Source organism: Amblyomma americanum, chromosome 6 (assembly GCF_052857255.1).
Source record: "Amblyomma americanum isolate KBUSLIRL-KWMA chromosome 6, ASM5285725v1, whole genome shotgun sequence".
Classification (NCBI taxonomy): domain Eukaryota; kingdom Metazoa; phylum Arthropoda; class Arachnida; order Ixodida; family Ixodidae; genus Amblyomma; species Amblyomma americanum.
In genome coordinates, this window is record NC_135502.1 from 45,613,272 (window position 1) to 45,631,777 (window position 18,506).

The 18,506-nt window shown below is 49.7% G+C and overlaps 1 protein-coding gene across 6 annotated transcripts in view; it reads left to right on the plus strand.

Moving 5' to 3' along the window:
• LOC144136741 (beta-1,3-galactosyltransferase 1-like) overlaps positions 1 to 18,506 on the plus strand; it is a 93,636-nt gene that overhangs the window by 49,541 nt on the left and 25,589 nt on the right. The window contains exon 1 of one of the 6 annotated variants that reach the window (XM_077669323.1): positions 12,889 to 12,965. The exons of the other annotated variants lie outside the window; for them this stretch is intronic. The gene's annotated coding sequence lies outside the window, so the exon portion shown is untranslated. Of the gene's footprint in view, positions 1 to 12,888; positions 12,966 to 18,506 lie in introns of those variants that run through there. 6 annotated transcript variants of the gene reach the window in all.

Sequence of the window (18,506 nt, forward strand, 5' to 3'; positions counted from 1 at the left end):
GTGGAGCACCAGGCCGCTTCGCAGTACTTTATATGTCAGGCATGGCAGCGTTTATATCGTACTGCGCCCGTGGAAGCTTGAGGCATAGCCTCCTATATGTTTTGTGAAGTTAAGCACGAGCATGCGTGTTACTCAGTTTCGTTTTTCAGCCCAGAAAACGTGTGCTTGAGAATGACGGTTCGTATTTTCCACTTGCATCAAGTTCAAAATAAATATTATTCATTCAAATTTTACACCCCTCGGATGCTGCTCCTTGTCAGTACGACACCGTATGACTCGTTACCGCTTCTTAATTTGAGAAAACTACTACTTTTTTTTGGACTGCCTTTTGTTTTTGTTTTTCTTCTCAATTCTGCCGAAACGAAAAAAAAATGCATGTCTAAAACATCGGGCCAGGCCGGAATGCATAGCCTCCTTTTTTTTCTCCTTTTTTTTTTGTATTCCGTCGCGCTTTTGTGCTTCAATCCTGCTTTTCTGTTCATCTGAGGCGGTTGCGGTGAAATCGAACTTGGAAGAGAAACACTTAAGAAGTTTCGGCCGAAAGCCGTCGAATATCTAGCTTTTGATCGTTTTTTAACGCCTGGGGTTTTGGTTTCTTAGTTGTATATAGTGTTTATGCTCTGTTTTTTTTTTCAACTTCACCCATGAGAAAAAAAACCCCCAGACTTCTTCAAAAACCCCAAAATAAAGGGGGAGATACGCGAGAGAGATACGCGTTAGCCACCTTTGAAGTTAATTCCTTAGCCGCTGTATTGACAAATCTGGTACCAAAGGCGGTGACACCGGTTTCCAAGCGCGCGCAGAACAAGCAGAAGCGCATTTCGCTCAGACGTTAGTAAAGACGAATTACTGCTGTAAAGACGGGCTTTTCGGTCCCGGCCCTCCTTTATAGCGGGAATTTCGCTGTTTCGGCTTGTGCGGCACTGCGCGTTTGAAGTGAAGATGCCCCCACTAATGCGTCCATCTAGATAAACATCTGGCCGTCGTCGACTTGATCCCAACAGAGCCTGCCCTGCTATATAAGAGCAAGAACGGAGCCACATCGCTTGGTGCTGGAAATGCGGGTGCCCAGACAAACGCGATGGCGCAACGAGCTATAGTAGCGCGACCTGCTGCTGCCACGAGCCCGGATCTGCGCGGTTGTCCGCACGACCCCGCTGGCTCCATATGTGCGTGTGTGTGTGGAGGGGGGTGGGGGGGGGGGGGTAGTCCCAGCTCGCTAGTCGAGGGCTAGTATACGGGCGGCTCTGGCCGTTCGTAGTGATCGGGTAAGGGTCGATGCGTTCGTCGCGTCGGCGCAAATCGCTCCCTTTGCCGGGATGCCTTCTCCCCTCCGTATCCTTCCGGCCAAATCCTCCAGTAGCAGATGTATGCGTGTGTATACGATGTCAGAAGAGAAAGCGAGAGATGTACCGCGGAGATGTGTTTAGGCGGGCGAAAGGAAGACGCTCTAGGGCGCCTGTCCGGGTCTCGGCGTGTTTTCTTGCCTATGAGCCTTGCATCGCCCTGCTGTACTTGTATTGCCGCGAAGGTGTCAGCATGGAGAGCGTCCTGATTGGTTCTGTGACGCACCGCGGATATTTGGCTCTGTGCCCTCTGTAGTTTTGTTCTTGCTTTGGCTGTTTTTTGTCCTTTTTGTCGGAGAACAAACTCAGATTTTTTTGTTTATTTTTTACTTAAGGATAAGAATAAGACTTAGTTTTCCCATAAATTAAATTTCAGGTATTGTTGCTGTGTTCCTTGCGTGCGTCCTTATTTTTTTAATGTTAGAGGATTACTTATCCTATTACAAGAAAAGCCGGCGGCGTGTGTACGTGTGTGTACTCGCATATTGTACAAAAATCCCAGTGATGGCGAGAAAAATAGGGTGGCGTCATCAAGCGGCCGTTTGACGCACACAGCAAGCCGAGCACCGCCACTTCAGATAATCATATACATAACGTTCTTCAGTATGTACTCGCCACTGGCCGACTTGCATGTGGCGCCAGTTTTCCCGGCAACATTCGTTCCAAAATTGTGACGCAACCGTTTGTCGTACAGCGTACCGAGGGGTGTCATACGATTTCTCGTTGAATAATAGCTTACATGTGCTAGTAAAGTTGGAGACTAGCTTGCGACAGGGATTCGAACTGACGACATATGCACCTTCATTTGTATGCCTTCCCAGACTACCTCTGAATTCCGGCGCAGTTTGGGTGTCCACCGAGATGTGAGACAGCTTCTGCACCATTTCTTTTCCTAAAAAAAATTTTCACATCAAAATTGTGATACAAACGTTCGTCGTACAGCGTGCCGGGAGGTGTCACAGGTGTGCGTGTCTGTGAGTGGGTGTGTGTCAATGCACCCAGGGGCAGTAATGCTTTCGCATTCCCGCATGTTAACAGTCTAAAGTGTCTTTGACGAATTTGCTTCTTTTTTCCTGCGAGAACATGGAGAAAAACTAATCGCTACTTGCGCAGCAGCTTGAGTGTTGCACCTCTTTACGTAACGTTCCTTTGTGTAAGAGGCTTATTTTTGGCTCCACTGGCTGTGAATATGAAAACGCACGGGCCTTTTCGGCTCCAGCAGTCGCACAACACTCGTTGCAGCAAGTAGTCCGTGCGATTCCTGCAATGTTTCTGGTGAACGTAGCTGTTTTCGATAAATGTCACTCGGTTTCGAAACCATGTTTTCTCGACGGCGATGAACGCTTTTGGGATTAAACGTCGAAATGCTTTGATCCTCTTAGATCCCTTGGGTGAACTCGTTAGCTTAGTGTCATACTTTTAAGTGGTTCCTTGTGCAACAGCAAGCCTGAAGGTGCTCTTGACTGCAGCGTTCCGAGTTCTCCATGCCATGTGCGGCGCCGAATTTAAAGCTGCCGAGTCGTGCAGCCGACTGCAACATTTACGAAACGGAAGGCTGTAAAACAAATGCGTAAACCTCTGCTTCTTCGACTACTAATTGGGTGATAATTTGTAGCTGTAACTGGACAGCTCTGCCTGTCCTAATTCTCTGGAGGCGTCCATTTGGCGGGCATGTCAAAGGGGTATTGACTTAAACTGGGCGTGTTTATTGCTGTTAAAAAAAAAAACGGGGGGGGGGGGGGTGCAAACATCGCCACCGTCTGGGACCGTGTTAGTTCCGTCGAAGCTCTCACTGCTCTTAACTCAAAGCACAGCCGTCTCTTTCTGTTTCAGAACGCCATATCGTAAGTAGTTATAGCTCTAGTCTTGCTACAGTCACCCCTTGCGCTACAGTTATCGACGCAATGGTAGTTTGAGCCGAGATAGCCTGATGGGAAGGACATGTCAGCTGTCACACGCAGCCGTCACCTCCGCATCTGGGGCGGCTACCAGTGGACGAGGGCCGTAGTTGACATGTCCACTAAGTAGACATTTCAAGAATACGTTCTCTGGTCTTCACTCCCCTTGTATTCATGTATGCTAAATCTTCCTATCAGCATATGCACGTTTTCCGGCCATTCGCCGCCTCTTGTGCCGCCCGGTCGATGGCAGCAGTGGTCTGTCTCAGTTGCACTTGCATCGAGGTGGCTGTAGCTTAATAAGAACCCTGCATGCACTTGACCGATGGCAGACGGGCAGCCGCGCGTGTCGCAGGCTCGGGTCCGGCATCTCGAGCGCTCCGCGAGCTCGGGCTTTGCCGGTCTGTCTCCGAGGAAAGCAAGAAGCTCCCTGGGCATCTGAGTAATCTTTCGCCCAAGGGATTGCGAGCAGCAGAGCTTTAGTCTTGAGCGAGCCAGGCGTAGTTCGCAGCTTAGGTGCTTGCGTAATGGTACTGAACCTCTGGTGCCAGGCACCAAAGAAGGTGAAGCTGCCGTTCAGTGGGGTGAGCTAGAACGTGCCGCGATTTATTTATTTATTTATTTATTTCTACCTGCTAATTTTTTAATCGCGCGCCAAGCCTCACTACTTGGGAATTATTTACTTATTTTTGTCGTTCTTGCCACGGACGTCGCGACCGTTGGGCGAATTAGAGGCACGCTGAGGACAGTTATGCCCGACTTTTTTTTTTAGTGAAAATTGGTTTTTGTGGGTAGGTCTTGCTGTTTGGGTAGTTGTCTCTAAGACAACCTGTCTCCAAGTAAGATGGCTTTGCTGCAGTGCACCGGTGTAGTTGGGTGAATGGGTACGACGTTTGTCCGGCAGCAAAAAACGCAATAATTGTCGCGAAAGTTAGATTTAAACATATTAAGGCGAAAGTGTTAAGGTTGCCGTTGTACAGAAAATCTGGTGTCGTCGTCGGCGTCTTGAGCAAATCCCCGGAGAAAGAGACTAGATGGGCCACCTAGGTTACGTGACCTTATTACGGCATCACAACCTGCCCACCGGATTGTGAGCAAACTTTCCACCGACGCTGGTGGCAGTTAGGTTAATGATTGGTCGCGAGAGATTGCTCGGGAAGAGCAGCGTGGGTCTCGCAAACCCCACCGGTGGCAGCACCTGCCATCGCAGGGCAGTGCGTGTCGCTTAACCGCTGCACTACTGCGCCAGGAGTGGTATCAGGACTCTTAGGGATCTATGAATGTCAAGTCGAGAATGACCATTTCCGCATATATCGACATTAACCTGATAACACTATCGCGTCATACCCTTAAGGCGGAGCTTAAGTGTCTTTGAAACTCCTGAAATCAAGGCCGTAATGGATGCCGTGGTCGCCGTTGGGAGTGAATGGTGTTGCAGCCTAGCCTCACAGATGCGTGATGAAAAAATAAATATTGTCTTGACGGACCACACTATGATTGCGAAAAGGGCCAGTGGTGGTGACACCTGCATTTCGTTTTTTTAACCTTTTCTAGCTTATAAAATCTCCCTTTCTGGTGAAAGTGATTTTTTTTTTGCCATTAGAACGTAGTAATCTGTTGACACAGGCCACCTTCACTCTGTCCTCAGTGCCCCTTTTATACCTGGGTGAATAGTCTTCTCGTAACTGCACGTTGCTCATTACTGCATAATAGACCGCGGCAGTTGACAGCAGCGGTACTTCGTTCTTCGAGGGGGTAAAAAGGGGGATTTCAGCTGTAGGCACTACATTCGGCATAACTGCCATGCACCTACCGCGTAGTATGTCCCTCAACTTGGGTTAGCGCGCAGACTGTCAGAGCCTCGAGAATGATTCAGACCACCGTGCGCTTCTTCAAGTGCATGCAAATTAAGCTTCCAGGCAGTCTCGCACGTCCGTCTCGGGGAATGCGGCAGCGCTGCGCGTACTTCATGCGTGGAGCTTTCAGCCTGCATTAAACACGTTGCATTGAATATGGCTGCATGGCCACGGCGTCGAACTGCGTAGGTAAAGCGAAGCGAGGACCGAGAACTCGTTAAGCGAATGAGCGAAAGTAGGCGGCATTAACGAGTGGGAAACACGCGCCGTGAATTTTGAAGAGTGGAGTACGCCGCCTGTAGTTTTTAACCCGTACGTTGACGCGTGGGGCTCCGAAACTAGTAATGAAGTTTCGGGAGCAGCTTTCATAATTATCGCAATGTTGCCGGTGTAGCGGTAGTAATTTTCCTCCGCCTTTCATCTATTCACTGCTTTCTTTTTGTTCCCAATTTTTCTCAATGCATGCATCATTTCTCGTTTACGGAAAAAAAAAAACGTTTGACACGCTTTTCTCGTCTTCGATGGCCCCTGACCACGCTCATTCTGTAAATGAACCAAGTTTTTTTTTTAATGCGTTTTAATGTCATGTTGCCAGATCTGTCCGGTAATGTCAGTTTTAGGCCGCGGACTTCATAGTGGAGAGGAGGGTTGGAGAGAGTGGAGGAGAGAGTTTCTAATCAGGACTGGAACCTGCCTACACCTTCCGGAGCCTCCACCACTGCCCACCCGCCCACCCTCTAGAGGCCTTCACCCAGCACTTACCTACACCCACCTGCAAACTCCACCCACCTTCAGCCTCCAGCAGGCCTACACCCACCACCGACGGCGAAATCCAATTCAAAGACGCAATGGGAAGGCAATCAGCGTAAAAACGAATTGGACATCGATTACAGCTAAACTCAGATTGGTCGCATTAAATAGCACGATCGCCTCTGCTCTTTTTTTTTCCACCTCTCGACCCCATCTTTTTTGTGCTTCAGCTCGATAACGGTGCTTGAAATGTCCGAGCTTTGGCTTGCAACGCTCCGGCCATAAGACCCTCGTCACCTTCGGAAGCGTGTCATGCGTTGATGACGTGCTCCTTTGTGACAAGCAGGCGGAATAAATCTATGCTTTCGCTAGTTGTCTCTTGCAGTTTGTCACTTGAAGTGTGTGCCTTGTGTCCGTCTTGCTCAGCAATTTTCCCTGTGGTGACTGAGCAGAAGAGCTCTCTCTGTCCAAAAGCCGGCGAACAAACGCAGCGGTGGCGCTCCGCTCTTTGATCAGCCGAATCTCGTTCATACACCCTGCACTCGGAAACACGCTCGGATGAGGGCCCTCCGCGTCAGCTCCGAGCGCAGCCGGCCGGCACAGTAGGTTGTACTACGTGCACGGCCATTGGGATTCCCGAGGCGTTGTCTCGGCCGGCATTGGCACAGCTGCGCCGACCGGAGAGGAGAGAGAGCTGCAGGTTTCGATCCACGAATCGTGTCTTCCCTGATCCGATGCCTCTGCTTCGCTTGCTCTTGCACCGCCGTATATATGCGAGAATGGGAGCAGGTTTCTGTGCGAGTCTAGACAACGTCCTTGAGGCGAGCTCGGCGCCTTTGTGCTTCCTGCGTCTGCGTTGCTTCCTTACGCCGTTTCTTTTTTTTTTCTGCCTTGATTTCTCTCCGTATCAGAGAGAACCGTCGTTCTCTGAAGCACTGAAGGGAATCGCTCTGGTACATCTAGTGCAAACGAAGCAGCTATTGGCCGAATGCTCCTTGCGGCGCTAAAAGTCCTTTACCGTCACTAGACGTACAGTCCCGGCCATAATATTACGGAGCACGCTTAGGTGCTTCGAACTCCCGCCTTACCTTACCTTACGAAAATTAAGAGGTGCTTCTTGCACAGCCTAGCACACGTCACTGGCGCGTTCACGTATGAACAGAAGACACACTCATATTTCCTCTACAGAACACGTGAGAAAATTTTCAAACGCTGAACCATGCTCCGTAATGTTTTGGCCGCACCTGTACCTTTAACTGTAAACGATCAAGGACGGTTTATGGTTCGTGGTTTATGGGGGTTTAACGTCCCAAAGCGACTCAGGCTATGAGAGACGCCGTAGTGAAGGGCTCCGGGAATTTCTACCACCTGGGGTTCTTTAACGTGCACTGACATCGCACAGTACACGGGCCTCTAGAATTTTGCCTCCATCGAATTTCGACCGCCGCGGCCGGCGGTAGAATTTCGATGGAGGCGAAATCGAAATTCGGAATTCGACCGCCGCGGCCATCGATACGAATAAACAACATCGATTTTGAGGATCGTGTCGCAAAAAAGATGTCTGATTTTTTCCCACTGCGACGTTGTAAGCAGAACTGCGTGACGCATGCCAGTTTCGTCGATATTTTTTGCTGCATTCTTGGGAGCGCCTTTTGCTGGCGATTTCTTCTATGCGCGCTTTCTTGTGTGCTCTTGCGATCGTAGGCCATAAGCGAAGACCATTGAAAACAGGTCTGCGGGGGAAGCAGCGTTCACTTCTGCGCTGTTTGATGCGAAATAGCGATGGGAGGAAATAAATACCCGTTGAAATGACAACCGCGGCGCCGTACTCCTTTAGCGAGGGGCCATATACTAATGAGAATGGCGTGACGTGGCCGCCTCCATCGTCTTGCGAAAGGCGTGTTTCTCTGTCCTGTGTGTTCGTGGATGCATCGACCGCCGCCCCCGTTATGAACGCGGCCTGCTTCGCTGGCATTGTCACGCCCTATGCTTCTTTCTTTTTTTCGTGCATCTCATCGTTTTTTTACGAATTATCATAGACCGGAATTTATTATGTAGCCCGCATTGCAGCTTTGTAAACAAAAAGCTAATCTCTATCACACACCTGCTGAGATTTCTTGCCGGAAAATCATGAGGCTCGTCGATTCTGTCAATGCTGCAGGTGTACAGAGCACTATTTTGGGGATTTTCGCGCTACAGTACACCAGTGCTTTCAAGCACACGCAAGGCGAATTAGCGTGCCCTCCAGACTATACAAGGTCAGTCAAGCACTTCGCACATGCCTTGGTCTCCCTCGCAGCGCATCAACAGGTGCCGCCATTGCTCTCGCCCAGGACTGCCCACTCTCTGCGTGTATAACCCTTGACTCTCTGCGGGTCCACATACGGCATCTAACAAGGATTCAGTAGGAACAGCTTGTGTGAGTTGCGAATCAAAGACCACACGCAGCGTTTTCAAAGGTCATAGCAGCCCACCAGTCGTCGATCCCATCACACTTCACCCGGCAGCATGGCCTTCCTCTGCGCAGTGGTGTCTGCGGGAGCCATGCGTGCGCCTTACAATTCCGGGCATAACGAAAAAAATCGAACTTATCGACGCCGGCAATTAAACAGTTGACACTCTACCCACTCAACGCCGCATATAGTGACCGCACTCATGTGTATACATATGGTTCGGTCTCGGGTACCAGTTAAACCTACACCGTGGTCATTCCTGCGAGACAGGCCAGTATTATTCAGCAAACTTCGCATCGGACAACCTCCACCGGGTCAGAATTGGCCGCTCTTCGTGCGGCTGTGCAGTACATCGGTGCACAAACACCCCACAAATGGGCTGTGTTCTGCGATTGAAAAGCAGCCCTACAGTGTCTTAATTCTGCTTTACGCCATGGCGACCACGATCAACTCGTAGCTGAATTAAGACATCTTCAACACCAGGCGCAGGAAGAGGGTCATGACATCGTCTTCCAGTAGATACCACGACACTGTGGCAATTTCGGAAACGACGCAGCTGACGCTGCAGCTCGAGCGGCGCACGGCAGTGCCAAAATTGTCCAGATACCGTTGACAAGAGCCGACGCAGCAAGACATCTGCGAATGCTTGGTCAAAAAGAGATTTCATCGTCATGGTCTTCTCCTGGCAACTCCACATGCCGTCCGCACCAACTAGACCCCTTACTTCAATTCGGTCTTCCGTCCGGCCTCTCCCGCTGCGATGCTACGTTATTGTGTCGCGTGTGGCTTTGAGTGGCGTTCACAAATACCTACTCCCACTCGATCGCAATGGCAGACTCTCCTGCGTGTGAGATCTGTGGGTGCGACGAGACAATAGAACACCTTCTTTGTGACTGCCCTCGGTTTTAGCGTGAGCGTGCACTCCTGGCTACAACACTCCGCCGTTTAGATCCTCGGACCCTTACTGAAGCCAAGATTCTGGGTCCTTGGAGTAAGCCTTCATCGCAGAGGAGAGCGTTGAAGGCACTTTTCAAGTGTTTAAAGGACTCGGGACTGAGTGCAAGGTTGTGAACTATCAGTGTGTGCCCTGTGTACCCTGCAAGTAATGGCCAACGGACATGTGAGAAAGTGCTCATCCATTTTCTCTCTCCCCTTTCTATCTCTCCCTCCGTTCCCCTTCCCAGGTGTAGGGCAGCATACCGGGCGTAGCCTAGTTAACCTCCCTGCCTTTCCGTTCGTGTTCGTTCCTTTCCGTGTAAGGACGCATACTCTGCCGTGTCTCATTCCCGGATTTTTGTCCGCGTGCATCATAGCGTCCTTGAGGCTGACGTCAAAATAAACTCAGACTCCTTATAGTGCTGTGGTTCACTAAGCCGTAGAAGATTAGCCGAGGTAGCAATGTTTTTCATGCCATTTCATGTGGTTCTTAGTCTACTGTACGCATTTTCTCTTTTTGGAATGATGACAAAGTACCTGCTCGCCATTATTCCGTTCGTACTGCTTGCAGTACTGCAGCTGCTACGTACTGCTACGGCACCCGTGGCGCAGTGTGTACGCTACTCCGGCTAATACTTTGTCTCGGTGCCAGCAGACATCGCTGAGCTGGCTCGCTGGCTTTTGAGCTCGAGGTCAAGCTTTCAGCGCACATTTAATGAGCCCGGAACAGTAAATGTCACTCCGCAGGTCTCCACTAACGTAACCCTCACGGACCATCATTTTATCTTTGTGACGTCACGCTGCACCAGTCGGCTATATCGCCTCAACGGTTGTGGTATAGTACGACTCCTTGTGCACGTATCTCGCAACTTCAGCAAGCATGTTGACATGTAGGCACTATCTGGAGGACTGTCACGTGCACATCCGGTTTAGGCGAATGATCAGGACGGGCCAGTGGAACTTTTGCAAGTGGGGATGATGAGTTCTATATCCTTCCGATTCCTCTCTGTATGGGGGTAGCTAGTTACCGGTAGAGAAGTGCGTCGGGGGTCCGGTGGGTGCGCCCCTGGCAAAGACGACACAGCAACACTTAAGTTTTTTTTTTGTATGTTCACAACAAGGAAGATAGTTTGGAACAGACGAAGGTGCTTTTGTTTATATGCGCCGTTTTCGCTGGTGTCCTTACATTGTTTTCCGCCGAGGCCACATATACGAAGAGCTCTGCGGAAAAGCTGGCGCGCACGCATCCGCCTCCTTTATCAAAGCTTGTTGGAATGTGCCGTCGAGATATAGTGGGCCGACCGACGCGCTGGCACCAACGAATAACCAATGCGGGAAACGGGCAGGAGCGAAGAACCAATTTTGTTTACACTAACATGCGACTTGATAAGGCTGTTGGGGAGCTGCCCTTTTGGGAGAAGACCTCTTCAGAAAAATACAAGAAGTACACTTGCCACAATGCTTTCTTTGCATACGGATAAAATGGCACGTTTCGTTTTGCTTCCATCTGTACATTGACGCTCTTGGACTGCATGGAAGAACCTTATATCTCTCTTATTCCTATTGCGAGCACGTTCGAGAGGCGACGCGTGTGAACAAGCGTCGTTTGAAGGCATGGGGACGAGCAACCCCCTTTTACTCTGAATAGAAAGGAGTAAAAAAAGGGAGTAAGCTGTCCTCTAGCGCACACTGTTTTATAAAAGGGCGTATTCGTGTTTGGAGTGTACCTCTCGTCTTACCACAGGAGTTCGCCGCCTGAGCCTGCTCACTCAAGAACGAGTGGGGAAGTAGGCGGGGACATCTTTTAGTGTCACGGTTATTCGGAGGAGTTGGATACGACAGTACGCGAGTGTGTTGCTCCCTCTTTAACTGAAACCGTATTAAATTAGCTGCAGTGGAGCTGCGGTCCTCTATTAACGCCTTTGCCGCCGCGGTGGCTCATTGGTTACGGCGCTCGGCTGCTGGCCCGAAAGATGCGGGTTCGATCTCGGCAGCGGCAGTCGCATTTCTATGGAGGCGCAATGCTAGAGTCCCGTGTACTGTCAGTGCGTGTTAAAGAACCCCAGGTGGTCGAAATTATCCAGAGCCCTTCACTACGGCGTCCTTCATAGCATGAGTCGCTTTAAGACGTTAAGCGCCCATAAAACCAAAATCTTTTAGGTTTAGGTTTATGGGGGTTTAACGTCCCAAATCGACTCAGGCTATGGAGGGACGCAGTAGTGAAGGGCTCCGGAAATTTCGACCACCTGGGGTTCTTTAACGTGCACTGACATCGCACAGCACAAAATCTTTTAACAGTTTTACCTTCCTGTCATTGCTTTTTGTGTACCGTCACCAGTTTTAATTTCTCCATCCAACATGAAAAGCGGGGCGACCAAGATTTGCTGCGACTTACGAATCCTTTCTTCATCTCTTAAACAACCACAACAACGGCAAGTGTCGAACGCCCCGTTGTTCAACTTCTTTGCTGGTGTAACGACTTTGCGCCCGTGCATCAGCAGCCGCGGCAGGGGGCGTGTATCTTGTAGTCCTCCCTTGGTGTAAAACCCTCTCTCCTTTCTCGCCTCACACGCTGTGCGCGCAGCGCCCAACGTGCAAGCGCACGGCGGGTTCGTGTGCGGGCTCACTGGCGTCGATCGTTCGATCGTTGGCCAGCGCCCAGCCGGCTGCTCTTTACGCTTATGCGTTCTCGTCGTTTCCGTGAGAGAAGGGTGCTGGCTGGCTGGTTGCCCGCCTGTCTGCCTGCCTGGCCATCGATCGCCTGCCGTCCCACTGATGGACGCGGCGGGCACCTTTTGTTTCGCGAGATTGTTTGATCGCGTGACCGCTTCCCCCCCCCCCCCCCCTTTCTGGATTGAGTTCTAAGGAGAATGGTGGGAAGGCTTAGGTTTGGGGCGGATGAGTAGGGGAGACCGGCGTCGGAGGAGGAATTACAACAAAGCAGTCCCGCTGCCCGTGTACAACCACCACCACCCCGCGCGCTCCGGCTCGTAACGCTCCCTGTGCGGTCCAGGAATGGACACATATGGCACACACCTTGCGTATACTGAGCTTACAAAACAGCACTGCACGCCATTCGGCAATTCCGCCGCTCCTTGTTCGGTTTTCGCGAACGCCTTCATTTCGTCTCCGTTCCCCGACCTGTCGTGCTCAACCCCGTTCGGAACTCTCGTTCGCACAGGCCCCTTGCCTGGCACGGAAATCTTGTTGGGTTAGCGTATACGTATTGCAGCATAGTGAAGTTTACTCACTCATATAAACACTCGGCCAGAGGAGTGTTTGCTTTTCGGTGCACTCAGAAACTTCCTTTGCAAGACGGCGTCGTATATACGCGGGTTTGCGCCGGCCCATTGTTATTGTTCGCGCGGTTTAAAAGTATACCCTCCATTTCCCGTATTCCTGGGTTCGGATTGATTCCGTTTTTTTTTTCTTTCTTCCTTTCCTTCGCATGGCAACTTTCGGGAAATCCGCCTCTCCTTGCTTTTTTTTTTGTCTCGGTTATCCGACGTTTCCCGCTCTTTTTCTCCCCGCTCGTTTCGTTCTCGCTCTTTTTTTTTTCTTTCTTGCTCACCGTCTTCCATTCCGCTGTCACGCGAGTGTCCGTCACATCCTCCCCTGCTGCGCAGTAGTTCGCGTGCGCGCGAGTGGGTGATTGGTTGCGGCGAGAAGCATGCGTGCTCGGCTCGTAGACTCGGCGAATTTCGTCATCTTCTACTTGTGTAGCACGTGAGCTTTGCATGTCGCTGTTTCGGCTTCTTGGGCGTTCCTGACATTGTTTTCTCGCTTGTATTTGCACGGAGGTCGGGAATATGTCATCTCGATTCTTTGTCCTTGAATTGTTCGCTTTGTCTTGTGTGCTGGCGGTGCTTTGCTTACACACAAACCATTCAATGTGTGCCAACTTTATTTTGCTTGACTGTAATGTTATTTACTGAGTTACGGGCAGTGTACTTGCATTAAGTGTGCATGTCAGCTCACCGTACCCGTTTTCTGTATTTGGGCTTGCTCAGAGCCGCGTTCTTACTTTTTAATGACGAATGAGTTTGTAATAGCTGCGTTTACATTTGGGTATTTAGTTCTTTCTAGCTTTTTGCGTTCGGTTCTTCTGTCGCTTGCTTTTTGTTTTGTATAGTTGATATGAAGCCCTTCTTTCTTTTTCCCGAACATTGCCCTGCACTATACTGAAGTAAATAAAGGCACTTAAGCAGCTGAGAACTGGACTGCTGTCGCAAAAGTAAAACGCACATTCAAAACAACCAGAACAGTTGCGGCGGATCGCATTACATTTTTGCGCATCTTTATTCCTCTGGAATCCATCAATCCGCTGAATCCGCATTTTGTTCTTAGCTGGATTTTTTGGGGGAATATTTTCTCGAAGAAAGCGGCATCTTTGGGAGTTACTAGATGTGTTCCTCGAGTAGATTCTCTACTTGTTTGTCTCGGATCGTGGACTTCAGTATTTCCTTCCATATTACATAATCATAGGTACCCTTTGCAATAAACTTTACCTTATGGTACCGCATGTCTGGTACTTAGTGTCCTAATCCTTGTTGCTTATTGTTTATCTTTCATTTATTGTACTTTTGGATCGTATACCGTTTACTTAGACTAGGACATATCATTGCTTGTAGTATATTTCCTACTTTGTTAGAAAATTCTGACGTGTGCATTGCATTGTCTGTATTGTGAATTGTGTGGGTTGTAGATGGGTTTTGTTGGGCTTTATATCAGTTTAAATGTAGTTTCTTGCGTTGCGCGAAAAGAACTAGCTGATGCCACTATCAGGTGTCGAAATCTCCTTTTATTATTTATTTATTACAAATACCAGCGGCGCCCGAAGGCATTATTGCAGGGGGGAGGGGGGAGGGGGGAACACAATAACTTCTGCTCGTTTGGCCGAAAGTACAGAGGATAACAAAAATACAATACAAATATATCTACAAAAATGCAAAATATAACTGATAATAGATGAGGAAAGCGTGCATGAAGGAGAACAACCGCGCTCCATAAAAACAATGACGCTAATGAAATGAAAAGACACGCGCAAGAGAACTGCGCGCCACGTCACACATCAGATAAGAATGCGCGGAATTGACCTTCCGTGCAGCACTCAGCGACGCCGGCTGGCAGCCTAGCTGTTCCACTCATTGATCGTCCGTGGAAAGTACGGGGTTTTGTAAATATCTGTCCTACATTTCATCTCTCGGATCTTCCACTGATGATCAAGTCGTCTAGAAAGAAAGTGAGGTTGAAGCAGGTACCGGTCTTTGCCAATGCTGAGCTTTCCAAAATAGATGCGATGCATGATTTGAAACCTCAAATGTTTCCTACGGTTAGCTAAAGATCCCCAACCAAGGTGGTTTTTTAGAGACGTGACTCTAGTTGAGAAGCTGTAATTATTGGACACAGATCTCGCAGCATTATTCTGGACGCGCCCAAGCATATCACATAAGTAAGCAAACGGGGGTCCCATACAGGGCAGGCATATTCAAGAATTGGTCGTATGTAAGTGAAATACAGGAGTTGCTTGACGGTAGACTGCGCTTTCTTGAAATTTCGTTTTAAGAAATTAAGCATTCTGCAGGCTTTGGACGTAATATACTCAGCTTGCCTCGTCCACGTTAGGTTAGACGTAAACTAAACTCCGAGATACTTATATTCAAGTACTTTTTGCGGGGGAACATTATGTAATGAGTAACTTGTTTGTAAAGGGGAACGCTTTCGAGTGAAAGAGATAAATTGGTATTTTGTAGCGTTCAAAGACATTTGACATTTTGAGCACCAGCACTAGATGGATTCCAAGTTTTGCTGAAGCTTTAACGCATCAGAGGAACTTTCCACAACATGGTGAACGGCACAGTCTTCAGCATATAGCCGAGCTTTGCAGGTAAGATCGAAAACAATATCATTGATATAAATCAGAAAAAGAACGAGTCCAAGAACAGACCCCTGTGGTACACCTGAGGAAACATTTACGTAATCTGAGTGCGAACCATTAATCAAAACACGCTGCATGCGGCCCTGAAGATACGAATGAAGCCAATCCATGACAGTGGGGTGCAGACCAAGACAACTTAACTTATGTAATAATAGTAAATGAAATACAGAGTCAAATGCTTTCTTAAAATCTAGAAATACGCAATCTATTTGAGAGCCACGGTCAAAGGAAGAAAACATATCATTACTAAACTCAAGCAACTGAGTAGTACAGGAAAAACCTGACCTGAAGCCATGCTGGACTTCTGTGATATACTCATGAGTGTCAAGGCGTTTTATGACTGCGCTATATATTATGTGCTCCAACGTTTTACAGCACACACTGGTTAAAGAAATCGGTCGATAATTAACAGCCGAGCTTTTTGGACCACTTTTGTGCACTGGTGCCACATTAGCGTTTTTCCAGTCATTTGGCAGAGACGCCGAGTTAAGAGATGTCTGTCAGTAAAAAAAAAAAAGAGAGAGAGAGATCAAAGCGGTTTTCTCAGGCAAGCTGCTAAAAAAAAATCGCTTCATCTATTTCCCGCGTAGGTGAATTCATTCTCACCAGCTCGGCTAGCTCAAGGTGGCATTAAAACCGTATGCATTCGTCGTCCCGGACGGTTATTATTGCCAGGGTGGCGGAATCCGAGGAAGCAGCCCGAAATGCAAACCGATTTTCTCCGGGTTCACTAGCGACGTACGGCAGTACTTGTCCCGCGTTAGTTGCATGTGTAACTATAGACTAGGATACTGTCAGTGCACGTTGAAGAACCCCAGGTGGTCGAAATTTCCGGAGCCCTTCACTACGGCGTCTCTCATAGCATGAGTCGCTTTGGGACGTTACGCCCCCATAAACCAAACCAAACCAGACTAGGATACGCCCGTGTGCTGGCCCGTACACAAGCCAGAGGAGATGGTCAAATCACTGGCCATTCACAAAGCAAGCGTTAATAGCTACTGCAGGCCTTCGTAGATCCAGCTTTACGTTCAGTGTATGCGGCATAGATGCTCGTTCGCTTCAAAGGGCGCTTCGGTTCTAAATTCTTGCCCTAGATCGATTAACAACCTACTCCAAACGGGCTAGCGTTTCGCTTGGGCCGGCCCTACGCTGCACCGAAGTGATGAAACCGCGTGTGCTCTCTTTCCTGTTCAGCTCGCTCACTCCCTGCAGACGTGGGTGCAGTGATCCCGCTGCTGTCTTACTTCCGCGTCGCATCCCCCCACCCCGTCCACCGACCGCTCCTCCGCGCGCCGGTTTAACGGCTCCTTTTTATGCCCGTCTTGTTCCCCGCGTTGCCGCCGGCCTGCGTGAGCACCGATCCGCTCCCACTGCTCCGCCACTCTGCGCATTGCTTTTCTTCTGCCCGCTCGGTTACCGAGGAGGTGTCTTGATTCCGGCCGCCGCAGCGTGCGCTGCCTTCCCGCGGACGGCCCCGTCTGGGGCCCGGTCCTTTCACTCCAGAACCCACGTCGACGGCTCCCCAATCTTTTCTTGTTTATATTTTTCCTTTCTCCGGGTCGCCTTTTCGCCAAACTGCTCGCCCCCTTCGCTGGTTCCTAATGACGTCCGTGTCCGGCGTAACGGCGGAATGGGTGGGTGGAGCCGCCTTAAATGTACCTGGCCGTACTCTGCCTCGGGACTTCTGTGCACTGCAGTGAAGACAGCGTCCCGTGTTCGCTCTGGTGTGGCAAAAACTCGGTGCCGCTACCGCGCGATTTTTTTTGTCTGTTTGTGTGTGTGTATTTTTCTGCATGGGCGCGGAACACAGTAGCAGTCTTCGCGGACAACGTGGCCACGTGACGTAGACTGTAAGCCGCGTTCTTTCCCCCCCTTTTTGCCTTCGGTAGTGACAAGCTTTTTTTACGGCCCTGCGAAATGAGTCGCGGTTCTGTAGCGCGTGTGCGCCCGCCTGAAGCGGAATACCGCTTAATCTTTCGGAGATTGTTCTTCCGGCCTGCGTCGCCGTCGTAGCTTTCGGACATTGTCCCAGCTCAGCCTCTGCTTTCCCAGTGTTTCTCCGTTTTGCATCTTTGTTGGTCGGTGGTTACTTTCGGAACGGGTATTATTTTCGTGCGCGAGCGGAAAGTTGGAATTGCTTTCGGTTTGGGAAAAAAAAACGATAGGAGATGAGTGAACGATTGTCTCGCGCACCTGCGCCTTCGTTCAATCGCTTAAACCTGATTCAATTGGCGCGCACTGTTTGTTGCTCTTGTTTTGTGGGCGCGCCCGTAGCGGTAGCGTTGCCTCGTGCGAACATTGCCCTCGGGCGCTACCGGCTGGGTAATGGGCTGCCAGTGTCACACTTATCGCGCGCCGACTTGATTCCGTTTGCTGCGGAACTTCTCTGCGTTAAGACTGTGGGGAATGCAGCCTTGAGGACAGCGCGCTACGCCGATACGAGGGCTCGTCGAATTTCTCCGATTCTGCGAAGATGTGGTCGTAGCTCCGTCCCTTTTGATTGTCTCTTATTTGTACGCTACTTCTGTTCGCTTTGCTTCTCGAACATCAGTGACGTAGATATCTCTTGTAGCTGTCGGGTTTTAATTTCAGAATTGCGTCACCCGCCTCGAAAAATTATAGGCAGAGACGTCGTGCGATTCAGTGAGTGTCTACGTGGCGCAAGTGGTTACCTAATGAAGGCATGGTTACTTGGGGGAGGGAGTTCATTCAAAAAGTTCCGGAAGCGCAGAGGTCGGCCTGAGCGGTGGTTCTCCGGAGTTGTGCTCTGCTGTGGGAGAGAGCGAGAAAGGGTGTTGTAATATGGGCGAAAATGTCTACAGAAGAGAGGGGCGGTTATATACTAGCTCATAAGCGACGCGCCGGATCACAGCCGCGAGTCGAAGCTCGCGTTGCCTACGGAACGAAGGAACGACCTTAATGCTTGATGGGGTTCGAAGCATCTAGCCAGGTCACTTATATGACGCCTCCGTCCAATGGCGTGCTGTGGAAACGCGTTGTGAAAATGGTCACTGGTGGTCTTTCGCACGCATACGTGAGACATATGCCGCCATAACTTGATTCGAAATTGTCAGTGACGTTATCAAATTGTGCAGCTCAGAGGAAAGGCAGATGACGCTCGTCACGTGTGACGTTCTTTGACATCATGACGTTCTCATCCGGTCGAGCATATGTGGAAAGAAATAGTCGTGAACATATTTTCCGCACTCATCCGAGAAGTATTAGAATGTGGGTTGAGTTGGTGATCGTTCATGATGGGCAAACAGCGCAAAAAAAAACAAAAACGGCGGACTAGACACAATAGACAAAACGAGCGCTGGGCCTATCCA